The 18,005-nt window shown below is 40.4% G+C and overlaps 1 long non-coding RNA gene across 3 annotated transcripts in view; it reads left to right on the top strand.

Moving 5' to 3' along the window:
* The first annotated feature begins 387 nt into the window (after positions 1–387).
* LOC143379300 (uncharacterized) overlaps positions 388–18,005 on the top strand; it is a 37,968-nt gene continuing 20,350 nt past the window's right edge. For 2 of the 3 annotated variants that reach the window (XR_013154500.1, XR_013154499.1), the window contains exons 1-3: positions 2,271–2,788; positions 3,687–3,752; positions 4,827–4,904. This is a non-coding gene — a long non-coding RNA (uncharacterized LOC143379300). Of the gene's footprint in view, positions 1,225–2,270; positions 2,789–3,686; positions 3,753–4,826; positions 4,905–18,005 lie in introns of those variants that run through there. The other variant, XR_013154501.1, reaches the window with a different exon arrangement.

Here is an 18,005-nt window from a genome sequence, read left to right as displayed (position 1 = left end):
CAGAGGCAGAGATTACGGTGGTACAGATAGAAGCCAAGGACCATCCAAAGATTGCCAGTTGTCACCAAAACTGGACAAGGCAAGGTTCTCCTTTACAAGTTTTAGAGGGAACATGGCCCTGTCGATGTCTCGATTTTAGACTTCCAGCTTCCAGAAATGTGAGACAATAATTTTTTTTTTCATTTTAAGCCACCCAACTTGTGGTACTTTGTTATAGTAGCCCCAAGAAATAAATATACATCTCAAGAGTCACTCTGAAAGTCAGAGGTCAGAGTCAAATGTTTCCTCTTCTATGCAGAAGCTAGAGAGAAATGAGGAATTTAAAAAAAAAAAAAAGATATGTGTAATATGAATTGTAGTGCATTCTGCTGTCACATATAACAAATTAAAATTTTTAAAAAAAGAAAAAAAATGGGCCTGGAGGAATCTCATGACCACAGAAGGGAGATCAAATGGAGTAGAGGAAGAAGCAGGTGGCGGAGGGAGAGAGATGACAAAGGGAAGAGGAGCAGAGTAAGATTCACCAAGCTGTATCATGTGCATGTCTGAACATATCACAAGGGATTCCACTTTTATGTATAAATATAATACACCAATTAAAAATCATATCATAAAAAATTAATATCCTGTTTGCAAAATGTTATCAATTGTGGGAAGTGGGTAAAGGGTAGATGGGATTTCTCTCTATTATTTCAAATAACTGTATATGAATCTATAATTATCTCAAAATTAATACAACTTTTTTTTTAAAGGCTAAAATTAAGATTTCAAAGGCTAAAAGAAAAAAAAAAATAAAAGAATAACAATTTCCCTAAAGTGTCCCAAAGGCCTAAGAAATCAATGGTTGGAGACTCACTGACCTAGAATATTACTTAGAAGAAGTGATCCTAACAAAAATATGTGCTGGTCCCTTTTCTACCCTATTCTTTTGTGTCTACTTATTCCAGTCTACATTCAGGTATCCCTGAAGAAAGGAAGAAGTTGAACACTCAGATCATATTTCAGAGAAAAACCTCTGTAGGGCTCAGACGAAATTAAAATTCCCAAATTGTTTGTTTGTTTGTTTGTTCGTTTGCTTCTCTTTTCCTAATTGCCTGTTTTTCTAGATCCCGATTCCTCCTGCTGAGAATAGAAACTAAGAAACTGCATGGGCAGGCACCAGCCGGGGTAGAAAACCAGAATTCGTGCGTGATTCTCTATCCCAGCCTGGCTGGATCTCCATAGGCATGTTTCCTGCCTTTTGTCCCTCTGTGCCCTCTTTCCTCTCACAAAAGTTGTTCACACCCCAAAGAGCCCCTGAAGTAGAGATTTGGGGCATAAGTCTCCTGTCTTCCTCGGCTGGCTTGAGTACACCTGTTTTCTTCCACCAACTTCCCTCTCCTGAGTGTTGGTTGGAGGGTGAGCAGTGGAACCTTTGATTCTGGCTGGGTACCATCTAAGGTTTAGTTGTCTGTGACGACTTCTTCCTCTCTCTCTCGTCACCTGCCAGTCAGTCAGGCTGACCACCCATTTGTCTGGCAACAGAGAACTCCTCAGACCCTCACCTCACCACCTAATCTGCGTGGAACAAAGGGCCCGAGGGCAGTCTTCTCTCTTTTCTGGAGAGTGTACCCTTGTGAATGGCAGCAGAGAATCCAGAGCTGTCATCCCTTGGATTCCAGCAGAATGAAATTAAGTGGGAGGGCAGCAGCGGGTTCCAACACACCTGACAGAACTGAACTGTCTTTCAACTAAAATGCCTCTGGCTCATCCTTCTGTCAGCTGAATAGGGCATTAACACCAATTGCCACCAGTAAAACTAGGAAGAACAGCGGATGCTAAAAGCATGGTAGTCCCAGGAGAAGAGGAGGGTGTTGCTGAGGACAGGTGGCACTCAGGACTCCAGGGAATGGAGGATGGTGGCTGCCTCACCCAAACAAATCCATTTCTTCACCCAGGTTTGATAAACAGCTTAGATGCTGAGAGTGTATTTCTTTCTTTCTTTGTCCCTTCTTGGTGGATGGGTGGGTTACCATGAAAATTCAGTAATTCAGGAAGCTGAATCTCATTACTGATGGGGAACAGGTCCATTTGTAGGATCAGAAATTTTGCCAGGAAGGTTACCAAAAGAAATGTGGAGGTGGCTTCAGGTGGTGACGTGAAGTCCAAAGTATCTACAACACCCAGTGTTCAGCCTTTGGAACACCAGCTCTTTGCCCACACTCTGAAATGAATCGCAGGTAAAGCTCGCAGTTCCATAAGACATAAGGAGATCCCCATCGTCTTGTAATTAGGAACCTTGCCAACAGCCCAGAACAAAGCCAGAGCTTAATTTTGGATTTAAGCAGCACAAATTGCTTAAGGAGGTTTGGGAATACTGAGGGACTTTGATAATTCCCTTATATTGTACTTATGTCTGTAGTTACAGGAAAGAAATGAAAGCTCACTGGAAATTACTAACCTGTAGTCCTAATTCCCATACCTTGAGACATTGGGAGGTGGTGATGGACAGACACACATCCCACCATCAGAGAGCAGCACAGAACTTCAGGGACCTCTCAGGGAAGCCAACTTCCTACTTCCAGTTGACAAGTGGACTTCACCAGCTGCCCAGGCAGATCTAAAACACTGACCATGTCTCTGGACCCCAAGTCAGTGTTCTTCAACTAAATTTCTGTTAGCCACCTTCAGGCTGCATGACCTTGGGCAAATCACGGAACCTCTCCAATCTTTGTTTTCTTATTCAAAAATGAAGATGAGGACAGAAGCTCAGCGTGAGATCCCTCTCCGTAGACAGGACTTCCTTTCTGTGAGTGGGACCCCCTCTGCAGAGAATAAAGACATGACGTAGGCCCCAGCATTCCTGAGTTCCTGATAGAAAGACAGTAGCCAAAATACACAAACTTTGGGTCTTTTTTTAAAAGACCTTACCTTGCCGAGTGTGACATGGTTAGGAATGCCAGGCTGCTGGGCAGCAGATACATCAGAATTGATTCCATCAGTTTTGCTATCAAACTTCCTGAGAAGAAACTTGGCACCACTTCCCTTTCCCCACCTCCAGGAAGCTCCACCCGCCACTAGCACCTGCCTAAAGGCAAAAGAGAAAGCATGGCGGACACAAGGCACCCCCCCCACCACTGTTCCCATTGCTCATCTTCTAGCCAGACTTGCACCTTAACCTAAAATGTAGGAGCAAGGAGAGTTACTTGCTCCTCCTCAGTTCATTTCCCTCTGTAAAATAATCCCAATAGTAGCTTCCATTTAAAACACTTAACAATAAAGAAGCATTATTGCTGGGTCATCTTTTATCCCAAAGCCAGACTGAGAGTGGATTCCCCTTAAACAGAGGAGCTGGGAGTCCCCTGGCGTAGTGCCTGCCACAATAGGCATCAGCAAGTGTTTATCGACAGAATAAATGAATGAATAGGGAGCATTCATGATTCAAATTATTTAGCAATGTAATCATTTATTTAAAAAAATCTTACTTGAAGCCCAAATGAATTACATAGCCAATCTGGTATCTCTCATTTTACTAGAGATTCTTGAGGTCCCTCTTTGGAGCCTAAGAACAGATAGAAAAACCACAGATATAGAACTATATAGAAGTATGAATTAAATCCAGGGGCACTTTACCGCTGAGTTACATCCCCAATCATTTTCTTTTCTTTTCTCTCTTTTTTTTTTTTTTTTTTTTTTTTTTGAGACAGGGTCTTACCAAATTGCCAAAGATGACCTCCAACTTGCAATCCTCCTGCCTCAGCCTCCAGAGTGCTGTGAGTACATGAATGTGCCACTGTACTGGCAATATTTTTATTCTTATATTTTGCCTTCTATTCTATATGAAAACATCTATTTTTTTTTTAGGCAGGGAAAAAAGGTCAATTGAGTTTGCTCAAAGAATATTATCTTGTTTATACCTCATACATTTACATCAAATTGGAATGTCATTTCCAGAAATTACCATGCAATCACACACATTTGTATATTTTATCATTCCTTGAAGCTATTCCACCTACTTGCTTGTTAGTGGAAGTAGTTGCAAAAACAAGCCTGAAGGCAAAAGGATCCTATAATGGATCCTGACTGTACCAAGATGGTATAATACTGTATCGATCTAAACCGGGAACAACCTTATGGATCCCATAGATTCCAGGTGCAGCCAGGACTCTCAAGTAGTTTCTTAGTTGGATAAAAATAATTATGTATTTTTGTGTGTATGAGTAGGAAGGTAAAAATATATTCTTGTGCTACTTACTGCATTAGGAAAGGGGTTTCTACAACCAATGAATTTTAGTGTTGGAAGGTGTATGAGTCTGTCAGAGCTGCTATAACAAAATACCACTGCCTGGATATTGCAGAAATTTATTTCACAGTCCTAGAAGCTAGAAATCCAAGACTGAGGTACCAGCAGGGTTTGTTCTGAGGTTTCTCTCCTTGGCTCTTAGAAGGTCATCTTCTCATCATCTCCTCACAGGGTCCTCCCTCTGGGTATGCACATGTCTGCCCAAAATTCCCCTTCCTACAAGGACACGGGGTGTATTGGTCACCCTAATGGCCCTGCTTCAACTTAGTGACATCTTTAAAGGCCCTATCTCTAAATAGTCACATTTTGGAGTGCTGAGGGTTAGAGCTTGACTATATGAATTTGGAGGGACACAATTCAGAAATTAAAGATACTTAGTACTAAGAGAAGGGAACTTAGAGACCCTCAACTGTGTCTCATTCAATGGCACAACAGGAGATCCCTGATGTTTATGTATTTCTAAGTAACAAATTCAGTTTACAGACTATGATTTCCTTTGTAAAATGTGGTAAATTTTTATTTTATTTATTTATTTATTTTGCAGTGCTGGGGATCAAACCCAGGGCCCCATGCATGTGAGGCAAGTTGTCTACCACTGAGCTATACCCCCAGCCCTAGAATGGTAAGTTTAATAAAAAAAAGTGATCTTGTTGGATCCTTATGAATGGTTCTTTCAAGTGAGACAACGGAGGAGATCTGGGCTGGGGATATAGCTCAGTTGGGATAGTGAAGTCCGGTTGCTCCTGCACACCAGTGTCAAAGCAGACTCAGTGTGGCCACAGCCCAGTCTATATGTTGATCTGTAGCCTAATTTTTGATGTCACTTGCAAATAACTTAAATCTCTGGAGGTTATATCTGAGATGAAGGTCCATATATTTTAAATCACTTAGAATCCCACCCAAGGAGAGTCAGTCCAACCATCTCTTTATAAGACACCTTCCATCAGTCAGTGAGTAACTGAGCCACTGCAACCTCACTGTTGCTACCCCCAGAGCAAGTGACATGTTCCTCCCAGAATGATGTTCCAAGGTTCCATGACTCTTTAAAGGGCAGTGGAGCAAAACTCTGTTCCTGATGCCATGAATGTTTCTCAGCATTTTCCATTACCACGGTGCCTGTCAGTATTCTATTTTAACTGGAGAATTTGAATATGGTATAATTAAATAATTATCAAAAATAAAACATATACCATATACCATCATTACAGTAGAACTGAGAAATGAGAAAGAGCGAGAATCCCCTACTTCTTTAGAAAGATATGGAGCAGACTTTGATTCGGATGAGAATACATTTATATTTCTGGTGATGATAGAGAATGTTTTAGAAAGTTTAAATAAGATTTTATTTATTTAGTTTTTTTTCCAGTCTCTACAAAAGAATTTAAAATAGCTTACCAACAATTTAGGTACAAAGAAATAGTAAAGTCTTAAATACAGGAGGTTGCCCTGTGGTCCCCCAAATAAGGCAGCTTGGTGGCCCTTGGTGAAAACACCAGGTTCTAAGTTATTTTCTGCCAAAACAAATAAAATACCTTACCCAAAGTGTATGAATCCATCTCTACTAGTGCTAGACTTTTTTACAGTTTGCACATTTTTGAAAACAAGTAAGAGATACATGTGACTAAAATTCAAAGGACCAAGAGCCAAGAAATGTATCTACCTTGTCACATGTCCCCTCCCCAAAGGCAAGAATAGCCAACCTCCTGCCTACCCTCTGGAGCTACTCCATGGTCTATGCTCAAATAGCACAGAGGAGGAAGCTGCCTCTCCACCTCCTTTCCTGCATATTATTTTGGTTGCATTTGTAGGAACCAAATTCCAGTTAGTTTGGAGATTTCAAGCATACACACCCTGTCTCCCCTGGGCCTGAGCCTAGAGTCCACAAACACAGAGACTGTCTGGCTTGGCCATCACTCTTGCCTTGCAGAGGACTTGGCATTCACATAAATGCTGAACAGAATGACTGAACGGATGAATGTGCTACGCTCTCTTTTCTCCTCAGTTCTCTGCTCTGCTCTGTCTGTGAGCCCATCTGATTTAGCTTTCACATCTGTCATCTATCAATGAGATAATATTTTCTGCTGCATAATAAAATAACCTTCTCCTTTACCCGTCTTTAAGTTTCCCATCTTAGTTCTTGTAGGTGGCTGCACTCGGGGGTGCTATTTGCTACATTTTGATAGACCCTACAGTCAACCCACCCCTTTCAGATGATTTCCTTCCTTCTTTCTACTAAGGCTTTGTTTTACGTATGAATTATGCATTCCCACCTAGAATCTTGGCTGCTTTTTGACCTCACTTTGGGCTGAAGTCTTAGGGTCATGGGAATTGGAAATCTGAACTGCATGGAATTTCCAGCTGAAGGAAACCAACCTTAGTGTGGAGTCTTGCAGACCACGTGGCTCGACTCCATGAATGGGCTGCTTTGTTTAGTGACTGGCAGGTCTGTGAGGCCCACTAGTGTAATTAACCAGCTCACTCACCCCGTTGATGAGCACCTTGTCAAAGTGGCCGCCACCTGCCAGAGGGTTCTTCAGTCCTCCTACTAGATACCATCAGCCCTCTTCAGGGACCAAACTCACATCACAGAGCTAGCACTGGGGAGACCTTGGGCTAGCTTCTGGAAGAGGTGTAAGGCCAAGCCTAAGTGTCCATAGCCTCAGAATGTCTATTGAAGAGAATTGGATGCAGCTATTTGGTTGGAAGACAGGACCTGAGGCTGAATTTGGGGAGAAAATATCAAATGTGAACATCCTAGAATGGAGACAGGCTGACACTCTGCAGGGCAAGCGAGGTCTCCCCGTGCCCCAGCTCCTGGCCTCCACTGCTGACGCCTCCACGTAACCACCTCAAACAAACCACTGAGTTTTTTGGTTTCACCCCCTCCTGGAATAGTGGTAACTCTTAATGATGACATTGTTATTTTAAGCTTTCAGAATCAACACAATCTTCATAATTCACTTTATTTTAAATAAAGTACATAATAAACATATTTTTATCAGGTGAATATATAGTATTCTAAAGTAGTTAAAAAGTGGGATCTCTATATACATTCCTTCCCTATATATTGGGATGATATATTTTACTTTTTGTGCTGTTTCAGATTTAGCACTTTCAGAAATATTTCTGAGGGTTTTTTTGGTGTTGTTTTTTACTGCTTGTGTTTTATTAGGTTTAATTCCCCCCATCTCTCCCCTTTCCTCCTCGACCCTCTCTGGTTAGTTTGGTCCACCAAAACATGGTTGGAAAACATGAAGGAAACCCTGCTCCTTAGACATCAGTTCACTGAAATCTAAGTCCGAATGTATTCATTTTCACAATTTCAACCAAGATCGGCAGAATGCCAGGGATAGGTTGTCTGTGTTCCAAAGTGAGGAAGATGTCCCATTCAACAGTGAGTAGATAGTCCTCTAGGGCATTTGCTAACCTATCAAAATACATTAAGATTTGCAGACTCTTTTAGGAGGGCCTCTGCTGGAGAACTGATTCTGCAGTTCAAACAAATGGCCACCAGGTGGGGCAAGTGGTACAATCAGGACCAAATCAGGCTGTAACAAAGTTTCTGTGCAACCCTGAAATGTACATTTTATTTTTCCACTGTAGGATTCCCTGTTAGACAATTGACCCTAAATGGTCTTAGTACAGGCTCTCTAAGTAACCTCATTTACCAAAGCTTTGAATAAGGGAAAATAAACGTGAACTTGGAAGTGTGATTATTTGTGCACCTATCTTCCCCATCACATAGGACACCCCTGGAACATCCTTGTGTTCTGAATGGATTGGTGGCACTTAGGAGAGTGCTCACCCTGAAAGGAGCTCAACAAGTACTTGTTGGATTGAGATTTTTGAAACCAAGAATAACCATCTTGCGGCAATCAGATCCTGACTTGATGACACCCTCCCTGATTGAACTCTTTTCTGGGTCCTTCCTTTTGGGGTGTGTCTTCCTGGTCTGGCAGGAGCTGGCATGCCTCCAGGCCTTGTGCTCTGAGAACCTGCCAGCCCAGAGGAGTGGAAAGAATGTGGAGCTGGCAGGGAGAAGTCCTGCTCTGTGGGCCTAGAGCTAGCCATGTGGGCACTAGTCAAAGACAGAGGTTACACTGTGCCCCTTTGGCTTTCAGCATGAAGCCCACCTGTCCAACCAGTGCACAGAAAAAAAAAAAGAAAAGAAATCAATAATAAATAGCAGGCCCAACTGACTGACGTTGGAGGGGTTTGGATGAATTACAAGCAAGTTGAACTCCCAGCTGGGTGAAGGGGCCACAGTTTCAGTGAGGGCCTTGATTAAGAAGGAAGAGGACATTTCCAGTTGGGATGGGAATGTATGGGAAGACCCTGATGACGCTGGGGATCTCAAGCCCCTAAATTCTGATGAGTCTTTGCTGGTGGAATTATTTGCCCCACTTCCAGCAGAAGCAGCTTCCCCAACCCCTGGGACAGGACCTTCTCACCCCAAGTGGGTCAACCTTGCCAGTTCCTCTGAGAGAGCATGGTAATGACCTCTTCAGATGCCCACCTGTAAGACCCTAGGGATTCTCCTCAGGACCACTGCCATCTCTCTTGGCTTCTAGGCTTGTAACTATTTCTGGTTCCTCAAGTCCCCAGAGAAAGGTACCAAGCGTGATCCATGATGAGGTGTGCTATTCTGCAAAAGAATGACTTCCTTTTTTTTCAGAGATGGAAACCAGGGAATGAATGTGGGAATGGGCATACTTAGGGGAGGAACGTGAACTTGGATTGGCCAAGTTTACTCCTGTGGGCCCCCAAGAAGGGATTCTGGATTTAGCATCACGGCTTAGAGAGTGGGCAGAGTGCTGACAGTGTGCTTGGTTGGTTGGCTGGAACACGAATCAAAAAGACCCACTGTGAACTGAAAACACTCATCTCCTTGGGTTTCCTGTAGATGAAGGGATTTCAATGCTTTGGAAGATGGGAAGGTGTGATACCACGGAATGTATATTTAGTCTTTCTCTTGTTTCCTGGCCTGAAACTCTGAACATACTTAGACTCTCCAAAGTGATAGACTCTTTCCAAGTTAACGAGTCAATGAATGGCGGGAAGTCCCTTGGCAACTTCAGGATCATGAATGGCCAAGGATTCAATCAATCGCGCATACGAAATGAGTTCTCCATAGACGCGCAGAGAGCTTTGGATACCTGAAGTCCCTGGAGAGTGGTGAGCCAGAGTGGGTGTGGAAGCTCGGCCCCTCTTCTCCACACCTTGCCCTGTGCGGCTCTCCATCTACATCCTTTATAATAAACTGGTAAACGTGCTTTGCTGCGTTCTGTGAGTCATTCGGGCAAATTAACTGAAATTGAGGTGAGGTTGTGGGAACTTGATTGGCAGCTGTGGGTCAGAAACACATCAAAAGCAACCTGGAGCCTGGGAGCAGCAAATGAAGTGTGTATTGTGGGTGGGTGTGGGGGGGACACAGCCCTCAGCCTGTGGGATCTGATTCTATCACCAGGTAGAAGGTGTCAGAACGGGTGTCCACTGCTGCAGAACGGCTGGCTGGCTGGCTGGCGGGTGGGAGAAGGCGCCACACCAGTCAAGGTCACAGAAGTCTCCTGTGGTGATTGAGCTGGGAGAGCTGAGGAAACACGGCATGGGAGTGGATTTGTCATGTGAGACCTACTCGCCCACACTGGGAGGGTCCAGAAGGTGTACCTTTGAGAAATGAGTTGTGAGGGGAGCCCCGGCATGCTGGGAGAGCTCTGTAATAACTCTTTTCTGGAGACCAGACCTTCCAGGGGTAGCCACAACCACTCAACTGACAGTTCTAAATGTAATGGAAGTAGTAGATCCGGGTGGCAGGGACAGCACTCAGTAGCCAACAGTGAGGTGGACCTCGATGGACAGCACTCTGGAGAGTCTGACGCACCCACACTCGTGGCACTCGCTAGATGGTGGTGGTGCTGCCAGAGACGAGGTAGATCGGAAGCCTACTAAATCCTTCCTTGATCTCTACAAGCAGAAAGGTTTCAGGTCAAGGGAACCAAAACACAAATGGCACATGTGCAGTTACGACCCATTTAAATGTGTATTTATGTTTAGCAGACATCTGTGTTTTCCTTCCTTTCTTACTTCCTCATCATACAACATAGGATAAAATGACTTTATATCAAAATTTCAGTACTGTTACTTTCACATAAATGACTTGGAAACTCTCAGCGTGGCTGCTAGAGAAGTAAATCAAAGGGCTGCCTAAGCCTGAATCCAACTTAGGTCTTTAGAAGCAACAATTGAACCTCTTTCTCTTGCTCTACCAGGATAGGAAGGATACAGCACTATTTCCAACCAGTTCCCTAATTAAAATACCTTCAGAGTTGTCATTGTTTTTTAAAGTAGTTACTCAGCTGACTAAATAAGATTACATAGACTCAGCATCTCTAGGAAACCATAACAGGTAGAATATGGAGTTAGAAATGTTATTTTTAGCCCATATATTACAGCAAGAGATTAGCACTTGTGAAATTAGATTGTTGAAAAACTGCCTCATGAGGTTACTGAATTTCTTTATAGACCCGAAGATACATGAATCTCTGCACATGACAAAAAATGTGTGGACTTTCAAAAAATGTGACACATTTTTTGTCAGGACAGTCATTTTGCATTAGATTCATTGGTATCTAAAACTCAAATTCAAATTCATTATGTGTTTGTGCCACTGGTGATTTGAATGACTTTGTGATCAATCTCAATTGCATAGGTTTAAAAAAAGATTGTTTATATGATTTTTGTTTGTTTGTTTAGGTATGGGATTAAACCCAGGGATGCTTAACCACTGAGCCACATTCCCAGTTGTATTTATTTTATTTTGTTACAGAGTGTCTGTAAATTGCTGAGGCTGGCTTGGAACCCCTGGAATTAAAGGAATCTGTCACCACACCCTGCTAAGTTTACAAGATTTTTTTTTTTTTTTAATCCATGTCCTCATAAGACTAAGCCTTGATAAACAGGTAAAAAGTCCGATAGATAGGCACAAACTATTTTTAAAATAGTTTTCCTAAAGATCAGATTATTTTGAAGTTATAGAAATCATATTATTCTTTTTGTTTCTTTTAGTAACATCATTGTTTGGTGCATTACAATTGTTCAAAATAACGGCCTTTGTTATTACACATTGGTACCTTCACATAACCTAATTTGGGTTATTAGATTTCCCAGTACCTTCTCTTACTCCTCCCTCTCCTCATGTCTGGAAATCACTTATTATCATCCCTGAGAAGGACATGAAAAAAGGAAATAAATTGCTGGATGACAGTTCTTCAGTGCCAAGGATCATTCAAAGTATCACCTACAGTGCATTGCTCCAAAATTGGGGCCAGAGACGAGGAAGCTACTCTGGTTAACTGTTGCAGGGTTTGATCAGTTCAATGGATTTTGGTCTTTGTTATATTTTGCCTGTCCCAGATAAAAGTTTTTCAAATGGACAAGCTAACCAGAAAAGCTGCTCCAGTCCCTTCTGTCCAGTCTAGTCTTTCTTACTCTAAGCAAATCATCCTAATGTTCCTCCCCAGCAACTGAGGAAACAAAGACTTATGATAGACATGAAAGAAAACTCCATTTTTTTATATCATTTGATACTCACTCCATGTCCATAAACTACTAAAGTGTTAGGGTCTGTAAACAAGTCAGGATGGCGCCTGGCATTTTGCCAGAGGGAGTGGTTTGTGAAGGAACGCCAGGGAGCCTTTAAGTGTGGAGATTCCTTATTGGTTGACTGCTGTATCTAGTTTATGTTGATTAAGATAAGCTGTGTGGAATGTATATATACCCCTCCTGTCCTACAATAAACAGCTCCCACTCCTGCTGTATCAATGTACACAAGTTGCTCCTCACACCCCGGTTATTTTGCTGCAGCCGGACTGTGGCACTAAAGGTTTGCAATAAATCATCTCAAATACTATTTCATCTGTGCTCATAAAAAGTAGACACATTTTAATTGTTGGAACCTTTTACCTCTCTTGGGACCGAGGCCATTATTGGTTGGTGGCTGAGGTGGCCTCATGGGTTCTTCCAGAGCATTTCCGTATACATGACCTGGCTGGATTGGTGTTCGCAGGCTTTTAGCCTCTGCATGGGCTTTTGACCTTCGTGCTGCCTAATGGTTGAATCTGAAATCTTCCTAGGCCCCTTAGTGATAGTGACGTACCTGCCCCTTCTTCGTTCTTCCTACTGTCTCTTCCTACTCCCTCCTTCTATCACTATATAAACTTGTCCCTGACAAAATAAAGTTGAGACTGTTGCACCTTCTTGGTTGTCTCCTCTCCCGACTCAGTGTGATTGTGGGCCAGGTTGGGTGGCAGGCCAGGTTGAGATACTTACCCTCTAGCTCAGCCCAGGAGAAGCTAGTGTGCTTCACTACCTCTGTCAGAGGGTGGTTCCCACAGCTGGTGCCTTGGAGAGGACAGGCTGATCCTGCCTGCCTCCCGTGTACCCTTTGTCACAGGGAGCGACATTAATGTGAGACCAAATCAAATCCAGGGATAGACATTAATAGAATATCTCAAATAAGTATTTAATAAAAAGGCTAGCAAATTCAGGGTCTTTAATGAAACTTTAATAAAATTTATGAGACAAGGAAACTGAAAGCACAATATTTTCTTAGGAACTTTTCTGTTTGGTGTTATCTTCTTTACAACATAGAAGCTTTTCCTAAGAATGCAGGGAGTATGAAATTTCTAAGGCTCTCTTGCTGTTTTCTCCATTAAACCCCTGTCTTAAGAATCTTGAATCTATATTAATCTTTGTAATTTTCTGGCTACCTATATAACATGTTTTTCTCAAGCATGCAGTGAGGTCGCTGTTTCCAAGAGCTCTTCAATTCTGAAATATAAGAAGTGTGTTTCCAGGCATTGAAACCCAAAGGCTCACCTAGACACAATGGAGTGAGCAGAATACATAAAAATCTCTCCTGACAAATCTGAACTCTGCTTTTCCCAACCATGTGAAGTCTATTGGAAGAAGATTCCAAGTAATTTGGCACGTCGAAGCAAAATATATACTTTGATATTCTTCTCAGGAGTTAGCCATGTTATGTTGCAGGAAGGCAGATTTTAGTGCTGAATTTCTGATTGTATCCCCCCAAAAGTTGTTCCAGGCATATCATGCAAGAATGTAACCTCCAAAAAATAAATTATAAAGGGAGAAAATTAGACTTCAGAAGGCTGGATAATATTTGCATGTTCATGCATTTTACCACACATCAGACCTTCTTCCTTCTTCCTTGCTCTGATGTGAAGCATGTGCTTTCATTTTTCATTTTGGCTTAACATGTTATCATTTAATAATAATTCAGTAAATATACTTAGAACAAGAAAGTCACCTAATGACTCATGTCTTAGGGATGGTTTCAAAAAAAATTAATTGTGCATTTTGTACCATAGAGTATTCCCAGTGTTTCCTAGAATTGTTGCAACTGATGCTGGAAGCTTCGAAATAGAGCAGAAGGCATAAGGTCTGTGGCTTGTGACCCTTCCCAAAGTATGTAAGATCGGTAGACATTGAATGCAAACAAAAAACTATGCATCATTGAAGTTTTTCCTGTCACTAAAATGCTAGCAGAGCTCAAGGAATTGTGAGTCCCTTTTTCTATAGTACAGGAAAAATAAGAAATTTCAAGACTTGAGTTACCTACAATTTCTGAGAACGTACCTTGGTACTTAGAAGGTTCTCAACTTAAAAAGAAATGTCATCATTTTCCATAGCATTTGGAAACTTTCCATAGGTTGGAAACTTTACTCTCAGAGGTCATCAGTTCTCAGATATTTATATGTTTTGAATACTTAGCCAATCTGACTTTGGGATGCATCTTCCAGTTGTTGTCTCAGTGATTTTGTTCATGCCTAACAACTGATGGCATCTTAATTTTGGTAAAATAATGTAAATGTTAAGGTGAAATTTAGAAATAAGAAAGGAAAAGCTGATATGGGTAGCTACTGGGTGTTTTGTCTCCCTTTTTTTTATTTTTGTAAAGTGAAACAAAAGATAAACCAAAAGTTTCTATCTTAAGTTAGGTAAAATCAAAGAGGAGAAAAAAGAAGATAATATAGCTAATACTTCACTGCCACCTGTAATTTCTAAAACAACTAAGAGCATTTTTATTAAAATTAACTTTGTTGACATGTATATTAAATTATAGAGTAAATATTAAATAATTCAATCTATATTATATTATTTAAATTTACTTTGTTAAATTGTATTAATTTAAATGAAATTTAATGAATTTTTAAATATAAATCATACTATAATTCAAGTTAATAAACAATATCAGTTAATAAAATAAATGTAAATCAAACAATACTATTAATAAAAGAAATTTAAACAATACTAATTAATAAAGTAAATTTAAATTCGATTAATTTATATTAAATGATAATATAATTTATATTTAAAAATATATTAAATTTAATTTAAATTAATTTTAATAAAAATGTTCTGAGTGGTTTTAGAGACGACAGGTGTCAGAGAAGTATGTGCTATGCAATCTGCTTTTTCTCTTCTCTGATTTCACCTACTTAAGATAGAAACTTTTGATTCATCTTTTACCTTAATTTATCAAAAGTTTGTAACTACTACTATTTTAAGCTTTTCATCTTTCAAAAACTGTTGTTAGCTTATTTCTCTCCCCAACTTGTTTTGATCTACTGTTGTATAAAATGTGTTTATAAGAATTATTGTAGAGCCCCCAATAGTATGTAGATAAACAGTCCAGATATTTAATGATGCATTCTTACTAATTAACTTTTGCATTGGCAATGGATCATGTGATCCCACTTTGGGGTTGACTCATAAAAATACTCTTCCTTCTGGACATATTTAACATCTGGAAAACTGGATTAATGTGAAGTGACTTTTCTGTAGAAGTGGAAATAAGCAAAATGGATAGGGGTCATAGAATTGGGATTCAAAGCATCTTAGAATTTATCCACTAAGCTTCATGTTTAGGTCCTCCCCGTTGGAATTTTCCCTTGGCAGTTGTACAATGTTATCTTGGATAAAATAAATATTCTCAACTTTTTGCAACATTATATTTGGTTTTCATGTACTCTAAATCTGAGACCTCCTTCTTATGGGTTGGATTGTTCTTGTTTCCTGTAATTACATGTATCATTTTTATCTTAATGCCATTAAATTTAAGAAATATTATTCTTTTTTTAAAAAAAGAGGTTGGAACTAATGGTTCAAGAATGCTGCTCTGTACAGTTGCTCACAAAATTACATCAGAATTGATGACTGGTGATGATTAACTGCTACATTGGAACAAAATTCTATAAACAAAAAGTGCTACAAAAAACAAAACAAATTTTTAAAAAAGTACTATGGCAAAAAATCACAACAACAAGAACTCAAAAAAATAAAATAAAATGCCTAGTACCTATACACTTACATACACCCGCTTTTTTGCTTTCTCTTACTGACACCACCATGATCTTTATGCAACAACTGCTCCATTTTGTCCTTTGGAATGTCCAGAATGCTCCCCATCAACTGCAATACTTCAAGACGTTTGCCTTTTGGTGCCTTGAAATGACCGATCAAAAGGTTTCTCATGAGGACCTTGTCTAGTTTTCCTTCTGTGCCTTTGACCAAAGTGGACAATTTCTGTTGTGCATGGTCCAACATTTCTTTTCGGAGCTCGTTTTGTTTTTTCAGTTCTTCCATCTCTTCTTCCTTGAGATCTAAGTCTTCTCTCAGTTTGGAAGCAGAATCCAACATAGCATTTGCTTCATGCAAACGTCCCTGCAATGATGATACTTCTCCTTCTAGCTTTTCGGCCTTGTTCTTCCATTCAGCTACCAACTGTTTTTCTTTGGCTAGTTCAGCAGAATGCATAGCTTTCTCTTCTTCTTGGGAGTGCTCTAGGTTACTTGATGACAGGGCACACTGCCTTACTCGTTCCTGGCAGAGCGAAAGCTGCAGTGCATTCTCATCCCTCTGTTGAGAGACCAGACTCAACTGTTCCTGCAGGGACTCTATCTGCACACTGGCTTGATGACTTGCCTTAGAAGATGTAGCTAGCTTCTCCTCCAAGAGTGTGACTTTCTGTCTCAGTTGAATCTCTTTGTCTTCCGCAGCCAATATTTCCTGGGCGTAAGACTCTTCTGATTCCAAGAGCTGACTGCGTAGCCTTTCTAGCTCCCGGTTTAGGCGTAATTCTTGGTCCTGTAAGTGTTGAACCTCTTTTGTTCTTAGGATTTTTACTTTGGTCTCTTGAAAAATATCAGAATTCAATGTTTGAGCATCTCCTCTTTCTCCAGGCAACTGGGCTTTTATTTTTTCAATAGTTGTCTGCAAGTTCTTAATCTCCTCCTCTTTGTCTAAAAGTAACTGGCTATGCGCAGCATTCATCTGCTCATATTGGTACTTCAATTCATCCATTTCCTCCTTCTGCTCCTGTAAAGACTGAAGTAGTTGCATTTTACGCTGGTTTTGATTTTCAATTATATTCAGATGGTCTTCAATTTCATCTTCCAGATGATTTTTGACTATATTCAGTTGAGATACCTCCAATTCTAGTTCTGTGATAGCATCAAGAGCTTTAGGCTCAGCCACTGGTACAGCTTGATTTTGCTGTTCCCTAAGTGTTTCCAGTTCGAATTGCAGATAGTTGTTTTCTGCTTTCATGTAGGTAAGATTTCTGTCCTTTCTTTCAATGACTTGCCTTAAAGTTTCATTTTCTCTTAAGGCCTGAGAACACTTATCTAAATCCTTTTGTAGTTCTGAATTTTTTTCTTCGAGTTTTTCAATAAAAACTTCTTTCTCATTTAGGACTTGTTTCAATTGCTCCTCGTCTTCTATATAAGATGCCAAAATTTCCTCCATTTCTTTTTCATCAGCAGTCATTTGCTCAATATTCTTTTTGAGTCCTGCTATTTCAAAGTCCTTCTCTTGATTGAGTTGCACTACACACTCGTGTTTCAGCTGTAAGGCAGAGGTATTCAAATGATGTGCATTGGAGAGTTCCTGAATAGTCTGCCTGTGATTATTTGCTTCTTCCAACAGTCTTTTTTCTGCCTGGTGAAGTTTGGCTTCTATCTCTTCTTTGTCTCTTTTTAGAGTCTCCATGATAGTGTCTTTTTCTTGAGAGATTTGATTGTTAGCAGCAATAGATTCTTCCAACTTACGCCTTACATCTTCACGTGCTAAAATCAACATTTCATTTTCTGTTTTGAGATCAATAGCAACTTTCTTTAAATTTTCATTGAGCTGTTCTACTTCAGAAAGATTTTGCCTTAAGTTGCCAATTTCTGCTTCCCGTTCTTTAAGCATGTCATCCTTACAATGACTGTTAGAGTCTTCATTCAGAGAACTTCGGTACTTACTCTTAAATCCAGACAGCTCATCTTCAATTTGTCTAATGGGATCCTTAAGCCCAAGGTTTTCCTGCTGGATGTTTAAACTATTTTTTTGTGACTGATTTAGCTGATCTACTAAATCTTCTACTTTACCTTCAAGCTTCTGCTTGGTTAAATGCAAATCACTGAGGCTCTGTGCATTCCCAGTCAACTTCTCCTTCTGCACATGCAACTCTTGGGATATGTTCATTTGATCATCCTCAAGTTGATGAACTCTCTTTTTTTCATCATCTAGTTCTTGTTCCAACTTCTTGATGACAAGGTCTCCTTCATTTTGTTGTTTGGATAGCTCATCTTTTATCAAAATCATGTGCTTTGTAGCTTCCTGATTCGGATGATCCAGTTCTTCTAACTCAGCTATC

Source organism: Callospermophilus lateralis, chromosome 13 (genome assembly GCF_048772815.1).
Source record: "Callospermophilus lateralis isolate mCalLat2 chromosome 13, mCalLat2.hap1, whole genome shotgun sequence".
NCBI classification, from domain to species: Eukaryota; Metazoa; Chordata; class Mammalia; order Rodentia; family Sciuridae; genus Callospermophilus; species Callospermophilus lateralis.
Note: the sequence above shows the minus strand (reverse complement) of the source record. Positions and strands in the feature narration are given on the sequence as shown.